Source organism: Podarcis raffonei, chromosome 16 (assembly GCF_027172205.1).
Source record: "Podarcis raffonei isolate rPodRaf1 chromosome 16, rPodRaf1.pri, whole genome shotgun sequence".
Taxonomy (NCBI): domain Eukaryota; kingdom Metazoa; phylum Chordata; class Lepidosauria; order Squamata; family Lacertidae; genus Podarcis; species Podarcis raffonei.
In genome coordinates this window covers 12,325,433-12,348,770 of record NC_070617.1, presented here as the reverse complement: position 1 = coordinate 12,348,770, position 23,338 = coordinate 12,325,433, and the positions used below count along the sequence as shown (strand labels likewise).

The 23,338-nt window shown below is 45.3% G+C and overlaps 2 protein-coding genes across 5 annotated transcripts in view; one reads left to right on the top strand and one right to left on the bottom strand.

The window, feature by feature from the left end:
- MACROD1 (mono-ADP ribosylhydrolase 1) overlaps positions 1-23,338 on the bottom strand; it is a 311,383-nt gene that overhangs the window by 212,292 nt on the left and 75,753 nt on the right. The window lies entirely within an intron of this gene.
- Positions 1-23,338, top strand: part of FLRT1 (fibronectin leucine rich transmembrane protein 1) — a 160,164-nt gene that overhangs the window by 106,927 nt on the left and 29,899 nt on the right. The window contains exon 2 of one of the 2 annotated variants that reach the window (XM_053369538.1): positions 8,150-8,982. The exons of the other annotated variant lie outside the window; for it this stretch is intronic. The gene's annotated coding sequence lies outside the window, so the exon portion shown is untranslated. The remainder of the gene's footprint in view (positions 1-8,149; positions 8,983-23,338) is intronic. 2 annotated transcript variants of the gene reach the window in all.

Below are 23,338 nucleotides of genomic sequence, written 5' to 3'. Positions count from 1 at the left end.
GGGGAGGCTGCCCTCCTGCAACTAAGCCAAAATACATGTAATGGCAATAATTGCAGGTTCTTCCCCTGTTTACCTCTGTCTCTACTTCCTCCTCCTTCCTCTGTAGTCTCCCCTGTGCCTGTTGCCAAGATGGTGAGCCCCTTGGGGCAGAGATCTGCCCTCGTATTCTTTGTACAGCACCACATGGATGGGTGGTGCACAATAATAATAATACCAAGATTTCGTCTGCCTTTAGCATGATGACATTTCATCCACAGGCTGCCATCACCTTCCAGTCTCCAGACACATCAAAGAATAACTCTGGGGCAAAGCTGGATTCTGCAGCTGTGGTTCTGCAAGCATCTGCCATCAGGGATGCCATAGACTGGGGGTCAGGGAGTGGGTTGGGGAGAAATTTGATTCAGTTCACATTCAAAGGAGAACCTCCCTAATTCATACTGTCAGAAACAACACAATAACCCAAACAGCCATCCCTCAAAATTCCCTCTTGTCCAAATTTTGCAATGCTGTTCTCCAACCAAGTATTGTGTAAAGAAATGTATGTCTAAAAATGCATGTATCACTGAAAATAACATACCAAAATATTTGTTGTGCAAAGAAGTGTATATCAGGCAAAACTGCATACAAAAATATGTGCGTTAGGAGAAATTCACACTGGAATGCTACTGAATTTCCATTAAGATTTAAAAATAAATAAATCACAAATTGATGTGGAAATGTATACAGTGGTGCCTCGCAAGACGAAATTAATTCGTTCTGCGAGTTTCTTCGTCTTGCGGATTTTTCGTCTTGTGAAGCACGGCTATTAACGGCTTAGCGGCTATTAACGGCTTTAAGAAAAAGGAAACAAACTCGCAAGAACTCGCAAGACGTTTTCATCTTGCGAAGCAAGCCCATAGGGAAATTCGTCTTGCGGAACGACTCAAAAAACGGAAAACTCTTTCGTCTTGCGAGGCATTCGTCTTGCAAGGTACCACTGTAGAACAAAATTTACAAGAGGAAAAATGAGAAATGGAGAGAACTCGAAATGGCCAGATTTGCCAATCTTTACCACAGCCCCCCCAAGCAGGTCTGAGGTCCAGTCTGAGAGTGTGCACTTATGGAACACCTAGAAGGAAAGGAATCATAGGCCAGTGCTGCTGTATAGGCCTGAGGGTCAGACCCCAAATGAGGATCAAGGTTCCACAGCTCTGCCATTGTAGGTTCAGCTGCCCCACTCCCCAGTGAATTCCTGAAAGAGAACTAATTGTCCAGTCAACACCAGGCAACACAACTCCCAACTCTCTGCTCTTTCAAATTGCTACCAGCTCAGCAAACGTGCTGAGGGTTTAGGCCCTCTGTGCCCAGTTTGCTATTTATGCTCGGTGGACCTCAGAGCTGCTGAGCTCATCTACTGCCACCATCATGCTTGCCAATCTGCAATACAGTGGTACCTCGCAAGATGAACGCCTTGCAAGACGAAAAACTTGCAAGACGAAAGAGTTTTCTGTTTTTTGAGTCGTTCCGCAAGACGAATTTCCCTATGGGCTTGCTTCGCAAGATGAAGGCGGGCGGCAGGGAGAAGAGCGCTTCTCCCCGCTGCCTGCCCCGCAAGCTCTGGGGACAGCGGGGAGGCGCAGCGCGCCTTCCCGCTGCCCCCAGACCTGGTCTGCAGGCGGGCGGCGGGGAGAAGAGCGCTTCTCCCGCTGCCTGCCCCGCAAGCTCCGGAGATTTTCCTGAGCTCAAGAGATTTTCTTAGCAGTTTTGCTTAAAAAGCAGTTATGGCTTAGGGGGAAAGGCAGCATTTCGGGCACCTGAGTCCACAGAGACACAGGAGTTTTAGGAAGTCTGCGATCTGATTTGAGACACCTTGCTGACAGCGTGCTCTGACTTTGGCATGCAGAAACCTCTCGCTAAGCCGCTAAGTACCGTTAATAGCCGTGCTTCGCAAGACAAAAAAATCCGCAAGACGAAGAAACTTGCAGAACGAATTAATTTCGTCTTGCGAGGCACCACTGTTTGTGAATAATACTGGCTCACCTTGCAGGGTTGATGTAAGAAATATTAAAATAATGGGTGTAAAGTGCTTCAGAGAACCCACATGGTGCTCTGGTCAGAGGGGTTGAGCTCCAAGAGGGGTGCTGAGCTCAAATCTCTGCTTGGCCCCAATCTCTGACAATTAGCTATTGTGAAGATAAAGCCGGGACAATGTACACTGCTTTGAGCAATTTGGAAAAAAGAGTGAAATAAAATGCAAGGAAATTTACAATTGTAAGCAAACCACACACACAAACACAAGCACCATGAGAAAGTGATGTCACCTCCCCACTCCAAATCTCTAACCTGCCTGTTCAAAGTGGGAATTAAACTATTCTAGGAGGATGTTCATATCAGAATATCCAAGGCCCAGTGAACATAACAAATGCTGCCATTTCCAGAACACCCGAGCCTCCACCACACTGTTATGTTGAACCCCACAGAATGCCCCACATTTTAAATATATATATATGCCAGCCCCAAACCTTGCATCAGAATGGATAAGGAGGGTTTTGCAAGGCTATTTAGCAGCGTGCAAGATTCAAAAGAGTAATCAAAGCACCTCTCCATTTCTTTGCTATTAAATGAGAAGAAAGCTCCAATCAGAACATCAAAGGCGAGGAATTAAACTGTCTCTGAGCTTGGCAGAGGAGGAGCAAAATCACACATAACATATGCATGCACACTTTTATTTTTAAACATATATTTCCATATCTAATCTCACAGGAAGGAAGGAATTATGCTCCCTGTTTGTTCTTTGGGCCCCATGTGATGGCCGCTTCTCTGTTCATTAAGCAGATCGCCTAGCAGCTCCGAAACGAACCATTAGCAGATTAATTAATAAGGAAGCACTTTGAAAGTGCTGCTACTTAGACCTATCAAGGATTGGCACCAGGATTCGGTGGGGGGAGATGGAGAAGAGACCATCAGTATGCCTTCTTAACTAGCAAGCAGGAGCAGGGATCAGTCATGACAAACTGAGGGCATAGCCAGGTGATTTGTATGAGTGAGCCAAGCTAGATGCCGTATTTTAAAAACAAATGTCTCCTTCAGTTTCCTCATCCCTGGACTAGGCCCTATAAAAGCAGGCAGGTTCTGGGATCCTGGGGAGAGGTGACTGTCAGTCCAAATGGGCCAGAAGCAAGTGCCTAGTCTAAAACATTTACCAGTCAAGTCCCAAGCAGCAATCAGGAATGAGCAGCAGGGGCTTGAGCAATGTCCCCACACCAGAGGAAAGTTGTTCAGACTGAGAAGCAAGCTGTGAGGCTGGAGCTTTATAGGGGATGCTGCTCAAGGATTGGACATTGGAAGTCAGCTGACAGAATGCTCAGGCAGCCTGGTACTGCAGCCTAGATCAGTGTTTCCCAACCTTGGGCCTCCAACTACAACTACGACTACAACTCCCATCATCCCTAGCTAGCAAGACCAGTGGTCAGGGATGATGGGAATTGTAGTTCAAAAACAGCTGGAGGCCCAAGGTTGGGAAACACTGGCCTAGATGGCCCCCTGCAAGCACCAAGTCAGTCTGCCAGCCTTGTCATAGAAACAGCATTGGCACTGGCAGGTGGTAACACGCCTCCCTGGTGAGAGCCCTAGTTTGAGATTTGCTCTGCCCGCTATGAGACATATTGGCTTGAAAATTTTGTCAAGCAGACTCAGGGCCCCAGCATCCACCCTCCTTGCCACCTGCCAGAGCAAGCCTTGGGGCTTGCCCTGCACTAGCAGGTTTACTGCTAGAGTTCACGCACAGCTGACCAATATATATGCACTACTGTGCCAAGCGCCTTGGGCCCCAGCTGCACACTGCAGCAGCAAAACAAGACAGGAGTTCATGGATGTGCCACTGTGGGAGAAAGACAAAGGATGCAGCCTGGGGGTGTTTTTGAGGGATGATGCAAGCAGAGTCTAGTGTTTCCATTATGTGCAACTTCAGAATGATGTCACAACATGACATCATACTTTCCAGCCCCCATAGTCTCCAGGGTCCTCAGACACAGACTGGGGGGGGGGGGGGCGGGCAGCCTTTAAACAGTTGTGTTCAAGGCTAGCCTAGTGAGCAAAGAGGGAGATAAGAAAAGAAGACTCCCATTGTTTGGGAGCTTCATCCAGCTTGGCTTTGATCTTCTGCCAGAGCTTTGCAAGGAAAACAATAAAGAGTAGGTTTATAGTGCAATCCTGTGCATGCCAACTCAGAAGTTCCCTTAACTTACTCCCTGGGGAGTGTGTAGAGCAGGGGTGAGGAACCTCAGACCTGGCAGACAAATGTGGCTCTCTAGGCCTTCCTAGCTGGCCCTCCAAAATTTCCCTGGGCCATCCATCTAATGGGAAATTTATGTTTTCTTTCCTCCAAAGTTTTTATTTCCTTCCCAGTTCCCCTTATGCTGCTGGAAGGTAACGCAGACTGAGGTCTTTACATAGGAATGTAGAAAGCTGTCATACTAAATCAGGTCATCAATGACTGGGTCATCAATAGCTCAGTATTATCTGCACTGACTGGCAGCATCTCTCTGGGGTTTCAGACAGCAGGCATTCCCAGCCCTACCAGGAGATGCTGCAGGTTGAACCTGGGACCTTCTACATGCAGAGCAGATGCTCCACCACTGAGCCACAGCTCTTCCCAAAACAAGCTGTGAAATTTCAGACAGCCTGCCATTTAAATTTTATTCTTCTGCTCTCCTTCCAGGCTCCAAGTTCAGTTCTACCTCTCCACCCACCAACCCCACTAGCAAGGGGCCAAAATACCTGAAATTTAAAAGGCTGCCAACCCTGCCCCTTCTGTGCTCCTCAGCAGCACCAGCTATGCTGGTCCCAGTCACCCATGTCAGCGCAGGAAGCGGCTTCATACCAAGTCAGACCAACAAGTCAGGTCCATCTAGCTCAGGGTTCTCTACACTGATTGGCAGCCGTTCTCCAGGGTTTCAGGCAGGGGGCTCTGGAGATGTCAGGGACTGGACCTGGGACCTTCTGTGTGCAAAGCAGATGCTCTGCCACTGAGCTACAACCATTCCCTCCCCAAAAGGAGACGGGAAGGAAAAGAGGGAAGCAAAAAAAGGAGGGAGGCAGAAAGCAAAAGGGCCTGCAGCTGGGCTAACCAGCTTCCCAATCCTCACAATGAAAGGCAATCTAATGTCTGCAGGGTTTTTAGAAACCGCTTCTCAGTAGCATGGGGTTCTTACAAATTGGCTTGAAGTCTCCCGAGTGCTTGTGCAACGGGAGGTGCAGAGGGCCGGCCTCAATCGCCCAGCATCTTTGTCCGCAGCAGCAAGGAGCATTTGTGTTATGGAAATGTAAGAGCCGGAAGTCGGGGCTTCCAATTAATTCCCGGAAAAAGAGGGGATTTTTGCAGGCCACCACTGTGCAGTCCTGATCGGAACCCCACCCTCCTTTGTCTTCCAGCCCCACTCTCTCTTTCCTCTCCCCGCCCCTCTCACAAATTAATCTGAAGGTGGATTTGTGCCATGGCGTGAAATAAAGGTATCTTGGTGACGGCGTCATCTTAGGCTTACGTGAAGCGCCATCCATCAGAGCAGAAATTAAGAAATTGTGGGAGCTGAGTTTCTCTCTCTCTCTCTATTTTGTATGGCAGCTCAAGAAGAAGGGGCAGACTACCTGTGATGCAGAGCAACAGGCCGTCACTGTACCCATTTCAGCCCTGTACCCATTTCCCTTGCCCCACTCCATAACATCTCATTTGGTCTAGACCGCCATGTCCTGCTGCTATGTTTTCCCACTTCTGCCAGTGGCAGACAATGGTGTGGAGCGGGAACTCGACACGGAGATGTCATTTTCAGCAGCAGCTCCACCTTCCACATAATGTGTCAAATCACATGCTCCATGTGCACTTTACATTTAAATCACTATCATACCACTTTAAAATGCCATGGCTTTCCTTGAATATTGGGAACTGCGATATGATAATGATGCTACAATTCCCAGTGTTCCCTGGAAAGAGGGATTGATGGTCTGGGAATTGACACTGTCCATTTAATATTGCATCTGAGTATTATATGAGTATATGAAATGTACATTCACATAAAGGACATTCTAGTCAGTGTTGTGCTTGCATTCCATATTTGGAGAAGTTGCACCCTGCCTTTCCATTAAAACAACATTCAAGGTTTCTTTATATTCATTTAATTGCAGAAACCAATTTAGGCTTCACATGTGAAAATGCCCTATAGGGGGAATATGTACTCTGGAATCTAAATAGCACCAACCACGTGAAAGAAAGGCATGGGGCCTCAAATCCTCTACAGCAGCTGTTTCCAGACTTGGCTTTAGTGTTCCTCAGAACAGTGGCGGACTTTGGGCTCTTAGATTTCAGCAGCACCCTGTGCAATGCTAAAATTTGTTGTCCCCCCCCCCCACCTCTTGCAGGGATTCCACATCATAGCTGCGGTGCCTCCTGCGGTGCTGGCACCCAGTGCAGCTGACCCAGCCGTGCTAACCTAAAATCATCTCTGCTCAGGTTTATCAGGTTGCCTTCAGATTCAGGTGCATACAAAAAAAATTAGGCTTGTGCAATTTAAAGTGGATTAAAGCACTCTGGAGCCACAAATCCACCTAAAAACAACATGACTTTGCATTTTGGAAAGTGATTGGAAAATGCATTAAAAAGTGTGGGATGAACAACCGATAAAATATCACGCAAGCAACTCAAGATTAATGTTCCCTGTTGTGTAACCTACCCACAAACAAATCAGAACGACTGTTCAATAAACACCAGACATGGTCTAACCTCCATGTAAGCTTCATGCAAGAAAATCAGGATGCATTCTCAGGAAACAGGTTGTCTTGGGGATTCATCACTGAGAAGTAAGGGAAGTGAGAAATATAAAGCACCAAGATTCCCTGGGAGACGGTTTGCTTGCACTTCCCAGTTTTCCCTTGGAGTGCACAGGTGAAAAGAGGCATTGGTGGAATTCTGCCGCATTCAGTTCACACAAAGCAATGAGTGATGCCAACAGGCCTGGCTGGTGCCTGATGTGATCTCTGTGCCCTAGAACAGATCCCAGAATACTTCGCACTGTGCAGTGGCTCTGTGGCAAACAAAGGTCAGGTCTATCCTACTCACTTCTATGCTCTGGGCATGAGCACCATTGATCACTGATATGAATTATTGGGACCAGCTACTATATATTCAAGAAAGTTGTTTCTTTGCTATGCATTTGGACACCTCTTAAGATATTGTAACCAAATTTTACAGAATAGTTCCTGAGATCAAATAAAAGGTTTCCATCTATGTATATAAAATTATAATTATTTTAAGTATTGTGCTATTTTAGATTTTATGTACATTTCTGTTTTATGGTTTTTGCCTTTATTCTAAACAATCCACTCAGGTTATTGAGTAGTATAGAACCATTTTTTAATTTATATTTTTAAAATCTATATAAAGTAAGAGTTTGGGGGAGGGAAGGAAAAATTAAAATGGTGATTGTTGGTATATGCACAACAATTTTACAACCTTTTTTTTAAAAAAAAGTTAGTTAAAACAGAGGGTGGGACCACACATTTAGCAGAAGGAGATGGGTAGATACTGTACCACCTCTAGACATATCACTTTTGAATGATCTACAGTGTTGAGACACACACAACTCTCTGTAAATAAAAAATATGCACAATGCATGGAAAGGCTCTTGCCCAGAACTTCTGCCCGCTGTGTTGCCTTTCCACTTACAGAGTTTTTAAACACAGAGAACTGTTCAATACTGTGACACTCCCCAACTCCCTGCTATCCAAAGTGGTTCAGCCAGTGCTACCCGAACTCAGCAGGCTACCACCTCCTCATTCTGCCGCATGGGTAACCTGGACCTACAAATAATATTAAAAATAAGAATGATGTGGACCCTGGACCCTAAAGGCAGAGTGTTGAAAAACAACTGCCCTGCTAAAGCCTAGAGTTGGTGTATGTGCGTGTGGAGTAAAGCAGCCCTTGCCATGCCCTTTGCAGCTCAGCGGTCTGAGCATTTGCCAGTCAGTGCCTGCCTTTGATCCGTCAGGCTCGGCAGGGCTGCATGCAGACACCGCAGCATGCAAGGTTCTGTTGGGCAGTGGGAAGCAGCTCCCCTGCTTTTGCAGCCTTCTCCTGCTTTTGCAGACTTTAACGGCTTCTCAAATGACTTTTTTGCAGGTTTTAGAAGCTGCTGTCTGGTCCTGCGGCCTTTGCCTCGCCAACCTGATTCCATCAGCATTTTGCTGTCGCTGGGAGGATACACTCCACTGCCAGAACATAGAAGGAATACTTTGATGATTTGGAGTCCCACCTGTCCTTTTTTTGTGGGGGTGAAAATAACCTTTATTCTCAGCATAACAAATCAGCCCCCTCCACCTGTCTGTGACAAGTCAGCTCGGCGGGTCAACCAGGCTGGTGGCCACTGCTTGCTCCCCCGTCTTAGCCCAGCTCTGAAGAAGCATCCCTCTGAGATCTGCTTGAGAATTGCTGGATGTAAGTTTTGGAGAAAGCAGGGAAAAGGAGTGAGGAAAGCTTAAGCGGTGGGTCTGGGAAAGGCTAAACCAGAACTCTTTTTCGAACCACGCTGTCCCAAATGTTCAAATTCAAGGGAAGACACCGATTCACCATTATGATGGGATCTCAAATTGGCACCAGCTCAGACCACCGGATCTGAAGGTGAATAAGCAAAGGAAGAGAAAAGCAGGTGGAAGAACTGTTGGGGAGCAGGAAAGCGTTCCCTTTCCCGCAAAAGGGCATTTTCCCGAGCCACTTTGGTGTGGCCTATGGTGGGCCCGAAGGTGTCCTTGGAATTTATCTGTACACTGAGAGGAGCAAAGGAGAGGAGACTGGCAGGCAACCCACAGCATGTAAAACAGCTCCTTTCAACTAGCAAGTGGTCTTGAAGCCTTCAGGAAGGTCGATGGGAAAAAGAGGAGGAGGAAATCAACATTAAAAGGCAAGATCTGAGAACCCTAACCTCTGCCGGCCACTTCTCTGAATCTAAGAGACAGGTAAAGATTATTCATTGAAGCACTGAACTCACAGCTGTGCCCTAAACCAGTGTGCTGGTCTTCCATCAGCTGTTGCAAAGCTCTGTGAATCTAATCCATCCTTTAAATAAAGGCAGACAGCACTGAATGGGAAATGGAAGGATAGCCATTCTGGAAAGAGCTGAGAAAAAAACAAGAGCTAAAGTAGGCTGAATAGGAGGCAAAGGCAGCAGGCGAGAGATCGCTGAGTTCCGATTGCAGCTCTTGGAGAGAAAGAGCAGTTATGGCAGGGATTAGGAGCCTGTGGTCCTCCAGATGTTACTGGACTCCAACTCCCATCAGCCTTAGCCAGCAATCAAGGATGATGGGAACTGTAGTCCACTTACAGCTTCCCCAACCCGTTGTAGGGATGGGAAAGAAATTTGATTTTGTTAGCGTTTAGAGGCAAATCTATCTAATGTGCACATCCAAGTCAATACACAAATTCTTCTCTGCCATTCTCTGCAATTCGCACTTCGAAATTTGCAATGCAGTTCTCGAGTCAAGGAAAGTGTTAAAAATGCACAGACCAGGGTAGAATGTGCATGGTAATGCTTATATTAGTGAAAACACAATATACAAATGCATTCTATTGGGGGGAATTGCTCTGCAAAGATCCATGTACATTAGGTAAAACTACATTTCAAAGTTATGAAACATTTGCAATAAAATGCCAATAAATTATAAAGGACTTTTTTAAAAAATTGCATACTGATGTGTAAATCTGAAGACTGGAAAAATGAGAAATTGAGAAAAACTGAAACTAATAGATTTGCCCGTCTCTATCCCTAAATTACAGCAAATGATAATTACAGAAGCCCTTCTAGGTTCTGTAGCACAGCACCACCGTGTACTACCCATGGACTCCAGAAGGAAGGCTTTTATGAGACTGGCCCATTTCATGCTGCAAGTGCACTATAGAACTGCATGTATAAAGGTTACCGCCAAGCTGATTGCAGTTGGGAACTAAGCATATAAAATAGCTTAGTTAGTAGAGCATGAGACTCTTAATCTCAGGGTCATGGGTTCAAGCCCCACGTTGGGCAAGAGACTTCTGCATTGCAGGGGTTGGACTTGACAACCCTCAAGGTCCCTTCCAACTCTACAATTCTGTGATTCTATGATTCCATTAAATAATGTGCCAGAGCAAAGGCAAGACGTGTAGCCTTGCCACCACGGTTTACTGTGACAGTGGAGATGGCTCACACTTTACTGCTTTCCTCAGAAAAGTTCCAGACCTTGATCCTTGATTTCGTGTTGCATTCTGAACTGGAGGCCATGGTTCAAGAAGCTAAGAACAAACCTTGGCCTTACTTTATGGAGTTTTGGAACAAAACAAACCACAGTCCCTGGTCCAGACATAACACTAAAACAGAGATTGTGGATTCTTGTTCCTTTACACAGTAAGGGGAAAGCAAAGCAGAAGGCCACCTGTGTCTTCACAGTAAACTATGGGTGTACTGTGATGTGCAACTGCAGCCACTGTGTGAAAAGCAGCCACCCATCACACTTCCTTGGCTCACCTGCCCATCCCTTAAGAACATAATAATGGAATAAAACTTCTGTTGGATCAGCCCAGTTCTGTATCCTGTTTCTCAGAACAGCCAACTAGATTTATTAATTTCTTTACTTATAGCATTTATGTGGCTTACATTTCTAAGATGGGTCACTCCCTGGCCTCAGGGTCACAATCAAAAAAGACATGACACATGAGGAAAAGGAAATAGGGGAGGGAGAAGGAAAAAGCAAACCCAAGCACAAATTCTTCAAGTTAAAGCCCCCCTCGCAGACCTAAAATTCCCAGAGTTCCCTGGAAAGGGGGATTTATTGTCAAACCACTCAGGGTTGCTGGAAATTGTAATTCTCTGAGGTGTAAACGACAGTGCCCAGAATGCTCTGTTGCCCTAGGGCGACAAATCCACTTTCAAAAACAAATAACTTTTTGCAGAAATGGCATTGCAAAGTGTGGGGTGAACAAATAACTAACGGGAACACCCCACAAACAGATCAAAAGGAATGTTCCTTGTCACATAACCACCCTGCAAACAAAGCAAAAGGAATGTTCAGTAAAGACCAGACATAAGCTAACCTCTGCAAAAAAAACTTTCTGCAAGCAAATCAAAATGAATGCTCAATAAACAGGTTGTCTGGTGGAGCCCCAAGCCACTACCTAATATTACATGAAGCTCTACTCTACTTGCCGTATTAATTTACTCCCAACCCAACGCTGATTTTGTACTAGCAGGATGTTTGTTCTTTTTTTAAAAAAGATATACTTCTTGGAGAACAAAACTGTCCTACAATCTGTTATCAACAGATCAAAACAGACTTCAGAGCAACAGCTTCTCTCTCTCTCTCTCTCTCTCTCTCTCTCTCTCTCTCTCTCTCACACACACACACACACACACACACACACACACAGAGAGAGAGATTGGCAAGCTGTGTACTACATGGTGCCTTAGTGATCATGTGTGTGCATTTACATGCATGTGTCTTAGAGACACAAAATACAAGCAACTCCAGGATTGCAGCTGAATCCTGAAAACAACACTTAGCAAATCACTAACAAAATTTCAATAAGGCATCCACTAAAAGAGAAAAATGGGGGCAAAATAAGAACAAAATAAGAACACCTACACCGTCAAGTAAGAAACTGGGAACATACGAAGCTGCTTATACTGAGCCAGTCCATTGGCCCATCTAGCTTAGTATTGTCCACACCTACTGGCAGTCGCTCTCCAGGGTATCCAACAAGCAGTCTCTCCCAGCCAGACCTGGAGATGCCAGAGACTGAACCTCAGATCTTCTGCATTCAAAGCAGATGCTCTAAGCTATAGCCCTTCCCATGGAGCCTACAACCAAGAGACCAGCCAAGGCAGCTCTTTGCAACCTCATCGGCGGATTTTCCACCAGCGACAGGCTCTGCCCTACTGCTGGATTTATCTGCTTTCATAATCAATAACAATTACCCCATCCAGAGGGAATCTTTCATGGCCGTGGGGCTTACAACAAAGCCATTAATGCCTTGACAAGTCAGGCATTTAGGGCTTCATCCGGATGGGTCCTGGCATCAGCCCCCTCCCACCCCCGCTCTCAGAGGCCACAGTGGGAACAGAGGGCCTGTCAATGCCACACCGTGAGTAATGCTCAAGGGCTCAAAGCACCAATAAATCAAAGGCTTATTAATCTCTCAGCCTCATTTTCGGGCGTTGTAATGAATCGGCTGCTAGTGCGTCTGATCCGCCCCCTGCCCCCTCCCACCATTGATTACCAGTTTATTAACTAACTTCCCTTGTCTTTCTTTCTTGCTTGCTTTCTTTCTCCCTCTCTCTCTCTCTCTCACTCACACACACACACACACATATACCTGCCAGCAGCAGAAAACCCCAAAAAGGGTCCTGAAGAGAGCTGGCATAGCCCAGAGGCCATGAATGCCACTGGCATGCCACAAAATGTCCCTAATTCAAGCCTCCCATCAGCTCATGAACTCCTCAGAGGTGGCAAGCGGCCATTCTCTCAACCCAGCAGTATGAAATGGTGGGTTGGTGGATGTTTAACTGAGAGAATCTGCACAAAACAATCTGTACACCCCTAAGTTTACCAGCTGGTTCTGGGCATGTCGTACAGTTAGGCAATAGACTTTGGACGCTACAGGTCTTACAAGGAAGAGAGACTCTCTACAGATGGCAGTCCAACTGTGGTCAGTTAGCATTGCTGTGTATGAGGGCCTTATACTGCTTATAAGGATTATATGGATTGAGGTTGAATCTTGACAAGACAGAAGTACTGTTTTAGGGGGGGGGTGATAAAATGGACTAGAAAAATTATTTCCGCTTTAGCAGCAGTTTCAGTGGAAACCATTTCTCCCTCCCACACTGCTCCTTGAAACTAGAAAAACCAAAGATTCAAACAGCAGTGTGGGGCTGTTTGAAATCTCTTTTGTAAACAGCCCCTTGCTGCTCTTTGGAACTCCAGGTTTCAGAGGTTGAAACAGCAGCCTTGGGCTGTTTCCAAAAAGGCTTTCAAACAGCCCTGAGCTGCGCTCTGAAGTCCCAACAATCAAGGCTTCAAAGCACTGTGTTACCTGATGTCATAGTGACATCAGGATATTGGCAGCTGGGCGGCCCCTCCCCACCTGTTAAATTTAGTCCGGCGGGAATAAAGAGAGAAGGATTTTGCTGGTCAGTCAGAAAAGGGCTTAGCAAGATTGTATAAATGTGCACTCCAGGATAATAGGCTGCAGCCACTTTGTTCCTCCCTTGTTCTTTTTGCTGCAGCACCAGGTGCCACAACAAACCAAGGTTTGGCTTAGCACCTCATCTGAACCAAGACTTGTGGTTGGGCTCTCTGCTCACTAACCACAAGCTGTAGCCAGCAACAAACCTTAGCATGGTGCGGCGGCGAAAAGGACCAGGGAGGGGCAGAGCAGGCATGAGCTTCTCTCTGGAAGCCCACACATTCACAGTGTCTCTGTAAGCCAACATTTGGGTGTGCTGCAAAAATCAAACCCATCGCAGTTAAGAATAACCCCTATTTTCCAGTAAACTGCCCCTTGTATATCACTGCTCTCCTGTATTTGCCTTTTGTGGGGGAACTGCTCTCTGTGTGAGCTGCTAACATGGTTGTTGGTCAGAGTCCAACACCATCCTTGGGGCTTCAGTCTGTCAGCTTTGCCTTTCCCTACACAGGAAGCTGCCTTATACTGAATTAGACCATTGCTCCATCTAGCTCAGTAATGTCTGCACTGACTGGCAGTGGCTCTCCAAAGTTTTAGACCAGGAGTCTTTCCCCAGTCCTACCTGCAGGGGATTAAACCAAGACTTTCTGCATGCAAAGCAGATGCTCTACCACTGAACTGCGGCCTGCCCCCAATAGAGATGATGATCTGTTTTCTTTCTGACACAGAGTGGGGGATTCAGCCAGTTAAAAGATAGAAATTGCAGTGTCTTGTCTGGAAGCCTGTTCCTGACCTTTGTTCCAAACAGCCCTCCAACCTGCTTTCTTGGGGGAGAGAGTGCATGGTCTTTATTAATTGTTGGCCGTTGTTTCACCCCAACCTAATATCCCAAGGCAGGTCACGATGCTGCTATCAATTTCACAGGAAAGGCCCTATGAATATGCAACTTAACCTTTGGGTCTGGGGTTTCCGTTGGAAGAATCTAGGCTTTCTAGATCCAGCCTGCATCTTCTAATTTCCAAATTAGTCCACAAAAAGCAAAGGGAGCCGTAAGGAAAACGTGAACATGCAGGCTCATATAAAAGTATGGCTGTGTTGGTCCATTTGTTAAGCCAATCAAAATGTTATACAGTAACGTACAAGCTTTTGAGTTCAGTTTGACATCAAGCCAGACAAATAATTCTGGAGACCTCAAAAGCTTGCACACTATTTCGTAACATTTTGGCTGATCTAATAAAGGCATTTTTAATGTGGATTTTTCAAATCAGTTCAAGGATAGCCAAAGTGGTGCCCTCCAGATGTTGTGGTCTTCCAGTTGTCAGGGATGACGGAAGCTGCAGTCCACCCCATGTGCAGGGTACTGCATTGGCTTCCCCTGGTCCAGTGTTTCAGAAGCCTGAGCTACACAAACCTCACATGTTCCACCTCCCCTCTTCCTCCTTACCCCAGATCTCTCCCCTCTCCAGTGCTCCTAAGTGCCAACCCTAAAATACTGTGTACAAGGAAGAATTGCAGCTTGTGTTGTAAAAGGGTTAGGGGAAAGTTTGCACAAAGCTTAGCAAAAACAGGTTTTTGCTTTTTTTTTTACAGTTGTATCAGTATCAGAGTGTGAGAGAAAAATGTCACCTAAAGGTGTTAAAACTGACAAGAAACAAAAGCACCAAACTACATACTGGAAGGGATATAGTAAGAAAATACCACACATGAGAGAAGAAAGGGCAGTTAATGAAGACTACTACTGTCTAAGCCAGGGGTCAGCAACCCGCGGCTCCGGAGCCACATGTGGCTCTTTTACACCTTTGCCGCGGCTCCAGGGCGGATACTAGCGAGGGGAGGAGGCGCATTGTGTGCCCCGACACTCCCCACTGTTTTAAATGTCTCAATGGTTTTGCGGCTCCCAGTTTTTTTTTTCTTCGGTCCTAGTGGCTCTTTTTGTCTTAAAGGTTGCAGACCCCTGTTCTAAGCAAACAGCTGAAGGCTACTTTAGCAGTGATATCAAGGAATGTAGGATGCAGCCTAGTCAGATTCTTGATCCATTTAGCTCAGTATTGTCTGCACTGATTGGCAGTGCCTCTGACAGGGGCTCTTTTTCCAGCCCTATTGGGACCTTCTGCATGCAAAGCAGATGCTCTATCACTAAATGATGACCCTTCTGCGTGCTCAGTGGGACTTACTCCAAGGAAAGGGTGCATAGGATTGCAGTTGAATCCCACATAGAGTAGACCCATTGAAATTACTGTGCATGACAAACCTATGTCCACTAATATCAAAGGACTGCTCTGAGTTAGGGATGGGGAGGAAATTTGATTTAGTTCACATTTAAAGGCAAATCTACTGAATTAGCACTTCCTGAAACAATATGAGAATTGAAACACAGCCTTTGAAGTTTTCACTTCTCCAAATTTTGCAATGCAAGCAAGCAACATGTAAAAAATGCATGTTATTAGGGGAAATTGATTCGCAAAAATGTGTACTACATACATACCTGTGTATAGTATAAGAAAATAGTTCTAAAATGCTAATGAATTTTCATGAAGCCTTTTTTAAAAAAAGATTGCAAGCCGATGTGGAAATGTGGAGAACTGAACTTATGAATGAAAAAATGAGCAACTTAGAGGAGCCAAAATTTACAGATTCACCCAACCCTCCCCTGAGTAGAACTTAGTTGGCTTTAAAAAATTCTTAAATTTTATTTATCTTTTGGGTACATGTTTTGCCCAGTAATCTTTTCCTTTATAAAACAACTTTGAAGGGGATAAGTGGAAGTGGGAAAGTAGAAGGTGGATTGGATCACTTAACCCTTTTCTATCCCACCACATGATTTCCATCGTTAGTATAAACTATCTGCATTATGCACAAAACTGACTTTCCAGAGTTCGTAAACTTGTACGTGGCAAACCTGTGACAACCAAATCTACCTTGCTCGGAAGATAAAATTAGGAAAGTGGAAGAAAAATAAAAGATTGCTATCGGATGTTGGGGTGCTGGTCAGGTTCCTTGTACCTGTAATTGTTTTAGGAAAAACAATCACGTAGCTCCCTGCTGCCAGTAGTGGCGGGTGTCCATGGAAACTGGTAAGGCGGAAGGAGCCTGACAGTAGGTGGCGCTAGAGCAAAATATAGGCAGAGTCAACTGATTCTAGGTTTGTCCCCATCCTCCTCCTGGCTGAATTCTACAGAGACATTCGGAGACTAAGAAGCTGATAGGCAGTGCCACCCACTGAACTGGATGTAAGTAAGAAGGCACAATGACTGAGTTTGGTGGGGGAGTCTCCCATTTGCCTTAATATACCAGCCTTCACTGCCTGCTACACAATAAGCAAGTGTCTATTTTTAACCTTACTTGTGCATCCTCCAGTTGAGGACCAGTACTTCAGGGCACTCAAAGTGTCAGTAATCTTATTATTTATAACAACCCAGTAAGGTGAGAAGGCTAGTATCATTACACCCATTTTGCAGAAGCTGAGGCCTGAGACTTATACTTTGCTGGATGCATAACTAGGGTGAGATCTGAACTGGGTTCCACCAGTTCTCTACTTACAAGTTCTCAATCTTGCTGACAGAGCAGAGCTGTCTGTCCCAATTCTGAGCTGCAGGGACCAAGGTGCTCCTTAAAGGATCAAGACAGTATTCTATCCTGCTTGGCTTGCAAGAATTTGCCAGGGAAAGATAGTATCATGATGTGAGCCTCGAGCCAGCTAGAACCAGGACCAACTAAGCATCTGTCTGATATTTATCTGGAGGTGTCTTTTTATAGAAATGGCAGCCCTTGCGATTCTCTTTTCCTACCCCGCCCCCCCAAATAAAAGGAGCCTAAAGTTAATTATTTTGCCAATTTCATGCTGCATGCATTATGCATCTTGCCTTATCTCTCCTGTAATTGTAGGCAGGTATGTAAATGTTATATATCTCTTTAAAAATGCTTTAAATGCTTTAAAAACGAAGATGGGGTGCCTCTTCCCCCGCCACATTAAAAAACTAGCAGAGTTAATAGAAAACGCTGGTGAACAAGAAAGGATTTCAAACTTGTGTCTTGGGAGGTTAATTATATTGATAGTAACATCTGATATGAAAATATTTTTGCTGGGAAGAGGAGGATAGGGAAATAAAGGAATCGAAAGCTGCAATTTTGTGCTTGCCTTTATTAGGAGATAGAAACTTTCTGCTTCCTGTGTTGGGAGCCACTGCAATGAGACTGGGGATTATGGTGGAGTTTTACCTCTCTAACACCAGTGTGGGGTTTTTCCCTCCTCTATGTGGAATTATCTCAGATTTTGTTGCAAGGAAAGTCAGGAACAGCAAGAGCCATAGCTCAGTGGCAGGGGGGTCTGCTTTGGTATGCAGAAGGTCCCGGGTTCAATCCCCAGCATCTCCATGTAAGGGTGGGAACATCCCATGTCTGAAACACTGGAGAGCTGCTGCCAGTCAGTGTGGACAATACTGAGTTAGATGGACCAATGTTCTGACTCCATTCCTATGTTTCTAGGTTCAATCGTACCTCGGAAGTTGAATGGAATCCGTTCTGGAAGTCTGTTCGACTTCCAAAACGTTTGGAAACCAAGGTGAGTCTTCCGATTGGCTGCAGGTCATTCAGGTTCCAAAGAACACTGGCAAACCGGAAGACTCACTTCTGGGTTTGCGGCGTTCAGGAGGCAAAATGTGGGAGTGCCAAGGTGTTCGGCTTCCAAGGTATGACTACTTGCAGAATGTATGAACTTTTATAGCGCAGCTGCATGAGTTTTGTAATGTGCAGTTTACTCATCAGCAGGCATGCAAAGTGACTTCAGAATCTATGCCACAGGATTTGGTATCCCTTTTAAAAGGCAAGTGGCAGTTTATTTATTTATTTAATTATTATTATTATTATTATTATTATTCTAATTATTATTCTAATTATTATTATTATTATACCCCACCCATCTGGGCAACTTACAGAATATAAAAAAATAGTAAAACATCAGACATTAAAAACTTCCCTGAACAGGTCTGCCTTCAGATGTCTTCTAAAAGTCAGATAGTTGTTTATTTCCTTGACATCTGATGGGAGGGCATTGCACAGGGCATTGCACAGGGTGGGCTCCACAACCAAGAAGGCTCTCTGCCTGGTTCCCTATAGCCTCACTTCCCTATAGCCCCACGCTGGACGATGGGGGTGGAGATGCTCCTTCAGGTATACTGGGCCGAAGCCGTTTAGTAGCTGTTATGAGCATAGAGAAGAACTAAGGAAGATAGGAGGCGGAATCTGGCTCAGAATCCAGATAGGATGCTCATCCACACTTCTGCTTGTCCCATGCCTAGGAAGCACAGGTCTGAGTGGTTTTCCCCTTGCCCTGCTCCTTTCCCAGGTAATATTGCTAAATCAGAGCAAACATCAATCTACAGATATTGCCGTTTGCTCCAATTCAGCGCTAAAGAGTGGCTTTCCTTGGGGGAAAGCAGTGGGACAAGAGGAAGTGTAAGCCCAGGTTTTGAGGGCCAGGGTAAAAAACTTCAGGTCTCTTCTGAAAATTGCTGCTTCCCATCTCTCAGAAGGGATATAACTTTCCTTAAAATAATAGAAAAGAAAGAGAATGTAAGATGCCCTGGTTATTTGAAATATGAGACGGTCAGTCTACAAAACTGATTTATTTGTTTTTTTATGTTATTGGAGTAAGATTTCACACCAGGTATGTAATGAACTCATAATCTTTATGCTTTTATTTTCTTTTTACTGGTTGGTTGGTTGGTTGGTTGGTTGGTTGGTTGGTTGGTTGGTTTTGTTTGCAATTATATTGCAAAATTAAAACAGGATTTATTTGTTTTTTAAGGCTTTCAGTGAAGGAATGAGTAGACAGAGGGAGACTGGAGAGAGGGAATTAAGCTCAATTTCCAAGCCTTCCTCTGGTTCCCCTCCATCAACTTCTGGTTCCTGCCAAACACTTGAAATTCTATGTAAACCTGAATTTAGGGAGCAGAACTAAACAGCTACCTTTATAGAGACTATCAATCAAATGAAACATGGCAGTTTTCCACATTACATGACTTGTTATCCAAACTCACAAGTGTGGGTTGTTGTGGGTTGTTTTTTTAAATAAATGCACTAGAGCAGGAAGATACGAGCCTTCTGTACTAAAGCATATTATGATGTTGAGCCCAATCCTGTGCAATGAGTAAAAGTGAGCCTTCCTGTGTTCAATGGGGCTTGTTGATCTCCACCTCCATCCTAAAACCACAATCCCATCCATACTTACTTGGTGGGGAGTATGGACAGAATTGCACTCTTAGGATAGAGATGGAGACCAACAATAGTTTTTAAAAGGGTCGAAGGTGGTATGATAGAGACATCACTTCCCACACAAATGTGGAGATACAGTCATACCTCAAGTTGAATGTGCTTCAGGTTGAGCGTGTTCGGGTTGTGCTCCGCGGCAACCCGGAAGTAACGGAGCATGCTACTTCCGGGTTTTGCTGCTCGCACATGTGCAGACACTCAAAATGACGTCATCCGCATGCGCGGAAGCGGCGAAATGCGACCCGCGCACACGCAGACGCGCCGTCACGTCTTACGTTCCGTTCGGAATGCGAACAGGGCTCCAGAACGGATCCTGTTCACATCCCGAGGTACCACTGTAATTCTTTTGATGCTTCTGCTCAAACAGGGCCTGCAGGGTTTTTGAAACAATACAAAAACCTACCAAACTTGTTTAACCCAGAGGCAGCAGTAGGAAAAACGTACACATCGTGAACAGTGAAACATGTTTCAAATTCCTGTAAGTTAGAGCCTGTCATCCTTTCTAGGCCCATGAACATTATTCTTGAGGAAGTGCTGGGGAGCGCCACCTTTTTTAGCCATTTCCCCCCTGGGGATCAGCTTCCCTACTCCCTCAGAGGTACATGTCAAAACGTTGCTTTTCCAAGGTATCTGGATAAAAGTCAGAGCCAGCAGATTTAATATAAACCTTGAAAAGCACACAGAGCTAAAAGAGGAAGTGGGGTTGGGAGGATCAGTCTTCCAACTTCCTCTTTCAACTCTGTGTACTTCTCAAGGGAGAAGAAAGGGAGCCACTCTCACTACCTCATCACCAAGTAGGTGGTGAATTGCAAGAGCTCAGAGGTTTTGTGGGTACTGGGAATCCCCAGGGGTGTACCACATAGGTGATCTGTGCTGTAAGTCAAGTTTTCCATTCTGTGCACTGAACAAATCTATTTTGCTTGCAAGCCTGAGGTTGATGGAGTAAGACAGACTGTCTTACGTTTAAAAGAACAAACCTATTTGCACATTTTCCAGCAGTGTGTGGACTCATGAGGCCTAGAACCTTGCTCTTCTCTTCCCTTTTTTGTTTTCTAAGGGGAAGAAAAAGAGCAGAACAAAGCAGCTGAAGGCAAAGCCTGGGTCAGCTTCTCTTCCAGATGTGCATCCTGCACAAAGCAGCTCAAGACAGAAACTGCCATACGTCAGCCTCAGCTCCTCAGCCAGCAAGGTCTGCTCCCGTCTGTCAGATTGACAAGGGCTGAGTATGGCTACCCTGGAGGGGGATGAAGGGGCACCTGAGTTTCTGGATTAAAGAAAGACTCAGCACAAGCCTCCTTTGCTCCCCAGAGCCATTGGCCCTTTTAATAACAACTGCAGCATAAAAGCCCCAAGCAAGCCGCAGCGAGGGTAATTATGGTCTGCCATCCGGCCTGCTCTGGAAAGATGAAAGGGGCAACCCAAAAAGAGAAAGGAAGAAAAACTTATTATTTACTTCAAACAGTTCCATAGATATTAACTTAATGGAGGCTTGGCACCTCTGCCAGGGGGAGAATTATGCTTCTTAACTACTTCAGTGTGTGTGTTTTGGGGGGAGGGCGGTGCGAAGTGTCACAGAGGGAGGAGGGAGAATCTCCACTCCAAAGAAAGGTCTATAGCAAATTGGGCTTCAGCTGCCCAGCCTCTAGACTCCAAATTAGTGCCTGAATTACAAAGGGGACCTGGCCCCCTTAGCTGCAGATTTTAGCTCAAAGGTCCATGCATTTGGCTACAGTTGGGCAGAATCAGGGTTGGGGCTTGTGGATTTCATGAAGAGCCCAACAGTGATTTAAGCATTGCTTCATATCCCCACCTGATACCCTGCTCCTGTGCAGAAGACAGAACTTGGGCTGCCGGATTGCCTGTTTAAAGACACACACACACACACACAGTTCACATGGCATATAGTTAAACTATGGAATTTGCTCCCACAAGAGGCAGTGATGGCCTCAACTTGGATGGTCTAAAGAGGATTAGACAAATTCATGGAGGAGAAAGATATCAATGGTGGCTAACCATAATGATTATGCTCGACCTACACTGTTGGAGGCAGCGTGCTTGGGGGAGGCAGAACATTGCTACTGCTGCAACCCACATTAGGTCACGGGGTTTTGGTTCCTGTTCCACAGGTGCTTTAGGAGAAACTATCATTTCTCAGCCTCCCCACTCCCCACCCAAATCTTTAATTTGGAGATAACAATACAGAATTGTTGTAATGAGAAACATTTTAGATGCTATCTGTGAATACTATGTTAACTAAAGCAAGTGCTCTCTCTTAATCATGTGAATTTTGGGGTGTCCCCAGACTGCTACTATTTTTGGGTGGGATTCAACACATACTGGACAATTTAGGTTGCACAATCAACATTGGTTTGGTGTGTGGGATGTTAGGGGAAAGGAGCTGTCATTCTCCAGCAGTTTAGCTTCACCTTCAGGGGGACACTTCTTTGTTGCTAGAGACAGACAGAGGCCAACAACAAGGTGCTCTTTTGCAACAAACTCACTTCCTACCCAACATTAGACTTCTTGCTACAGGTAATGTGATGGGAAAACATACTGGTAAGTGTGGGATAACAGTTGTTTGCTACAATGTTGTCTGAGCTCTATGCAAACAGATCAGAATGAATGCTCAATAAACTGGTCATCTGGAAGCAAGCAACCTTGGTCAAATAAATCTACATAAATTTGTAAACTGATAAAACAATAGAAAGGGGAGGAGGAACTCTGCTTTTAGCTAATGAGTACAATGTGATAGGCACCATCTTAGAAAAGGTGTACTCTCCCGTGCTAGAAAAGGAGAAATGCCTCTTCTAAGATGTCACTAACCACATGTTTTTCCTTATAAGTGTGTATTGAAAATAATTAACCATTTTAAAAAGAAATCTGTCTTGATTAATCAGAGGCATCTTTTTTCTAATTTACCAAAATGTTTTTAATCAGTTCATCTAAGTGATGAATCAGCTTGAGCTGCTGTAACCATGCACACCTTTAGCTGAGAGCAAAACACCAGCTCTAGTGGGGCTTTGCCTCCGAATATGCCTAGGATGAGGCCACACACATTGTACACCCAATTACTATTAGCTCGCATTTCCCAACATCTCTAGGCACTGAGCAGGAAAAGCCAACATGTACGGCGATTCAATCTCTAGCTCTTATATTTGTCTATAAATAATGGATTTAATTTGAGCTTTGAAACACACGCATACACAGCAGGAGGACTCAGACAAAACCCCTCCCTTTCATTTTGGTGAAGTCAGGGAGGGCCCTGTTGGCAGAGGCATATGTAGCTAACGTGTGAGACTCAGGTCCTGTCTGCCAAGAAGACACCACAGAGGGCAGATGTAGGGATAATCCAGGGACTTGCCCAGCCGCAAGGGGAGCGTACGGCAAAATCAGGGAGCTGAAGGTGCCATTGGTGCCATCCCCAAGGGCTAAAGCTGTGTGCTTTCTCTGACGTGTTTATTCATCTCACTTAAGGCACTTTGGTGTACCAAACGAACATGTTTTAATTAAAGAAAAAGTATATTGTAATACTTCTCCCCCCCGCCCTCGTTGCCAGGGAATTAAGAAAATGACTAGCTCCTTTCAGACTCTGCCAGGGGCTGTGAGGTGCCACCCACCCAGCCGGGCTCGGGGCTCATTTGTCTGGAGCTCATTCCGGTGCTCTGTGGCACAGCCCACGGGTCTGACAGATGGCTGATTCAGCCCAAGAGTGCTCAGACCTGGACAGACCCAGCCGCCCTGTTACATTCATTGAACAGTTTCAATAAAGGCAACTTAAATGGGTTTGTTTTTAAGTGTCATCCCTCCAGGAGTGCTGGAAAGGCAAGAGGCAGCATGCTCCTTGCTGAACAATTGGGTGGAATGCTGCCTGCATACATTTCCTTGCATCTC